Genomic DNA, 1,624 nt, shown 5'->3' on the forward strand with positions numbered 1-1,624 from the left:
CAAAAGATATTTTCGCTGCGCGCTCTTTTTCAGAGAAACTTCAGGCTGCTGTCTGAGTAAACTTTCAATAAAGGCTTTCTGTCAAGTAGTGACATTTCAGCTGTGCCTCTAAATGAGAGGGGAGGTTTTGAAAACAGGTCACCTTCTCAGCTGCTCAGCATTGTGTTCCCATCTTTTGTACATGCTGATTGCTAAGCAACCTAGAAATGATTGGAATCAAAAAAATGGCAGCTCATTTCACTGCAGGGGTTATTTTAGCTTTTAAGTTGGCGGCTTGATGCCTGCTCTATAATTATAATTAATGTGAGAGGGCAACCCGACAGCACAAGGTCGCCAGGTTGATTCAGGGAAGAGTCGGCGTGTTCTTTGTCTTTAACGCACGGTATTGAACTTGCTCTGATTAGAAGATCATGGTGCAGATTATTAACCTTCATCTTAATTGCTTTTCAGCTTTGAGATACCTGGATATGTCAGCCCTTGTGATGTAGTTTGGTTTGTGATGTTCTTTTAGTTCATTTTCAGACATCTTTTGCTTTCTGAGGCTTTGATTTTAGACAATTGTATTTTTTTTTTTCGCACAAGAAGTGACCCTCGTTAAAAGACTGGAGCGCTAAGTTATCAGTTAATTCCAGAGATGGGCAGTAACGCGTTACTTGTAACACATTACTGTAATCTGATTACTTTTTTCAAGTAACGAGTAAAGTAAGGGATTACTATTGCAAAAACGGTAATTAGATTACCGTTACTTTCCCGTAGGAACGCTGCGTTACTGCGTTACTCAAACCGTGATTTTTTTGCGGGAATGTCTCATGACAGTGACGTAAGCGAGTGCGACGTTCGTGACAACAGCTGTGTGCAGATCAACAATGGATCATATATCGAGTGCAGAGAGAGTATGAGCGTGCAGCGTTTAAAGCGTGGAAGTACTGACCTTACTTTGAGTTTGATTCCATAAAAAGTGACAAAAACATTAGTGTCCGTTGTGCGTGGGAAGAAAACTTCTTTTTACAGCGAAAAAAACCCCTAAACTTCCGAGCAAGCACCGAGTAGCTACGACGTAATGGGAAACTCACAGAGAAACTCGCGGATTCTTCCACTGACCGCTGCACACCTGCACCAGGGTAAACCTCCGCCTACCCCACTCCTGCTTTACAGGTGAAAATAGAGCAACAGGACCGCTAGTCTTTGACTTTATTTATTTTCTGCTGTGTTTTACTTGCATCTATTTGAAAGACTGAGTGTAAACACACACAAAAAAATTATTTTATGTGCTGGAATGTGCAGAAAATAGGTTTAAATGTTAAACTATTTTCTTCCAGTCAGAGAATGTTGCATATAATTTAATTTTTGCTTGATGCATGAAGTTAAAAGATTAAAACTAATAAAACAAGTTTTAAAAAGAGACTTTTCCATTTGATTACATTTTGTATGATGATTATGTAGAAAAAGTAGAATTGGGCTGAAAGATCTATCACTTTATCACCTATTCAGGTTGTAAATCGTTTTAAAAAGTAACTAAGTAACTAAGTAATTAATTACTTTTGAAAATAAGTAATCAGTAAAGTAACGGGATTACTTATTGGGGGAAGTAATCAGTAATTAGTTACTGATTACTTTTTTCAAG

This window comes from Neolamprologus multifasciatus, chromosome 13 (assembly GCF_963576455.1).
Source record: "Neolamprologus multifasciatus chromosome 13, fNeoMul1.2, whole genome shotgun sequence".
Lineage (NCBI taxonomy): Eukaryota > Metazoa > Chordata > Actinopteri > Cichliformes > Cichlidae > Neolamprologus > Neolamprologus multifasciatus.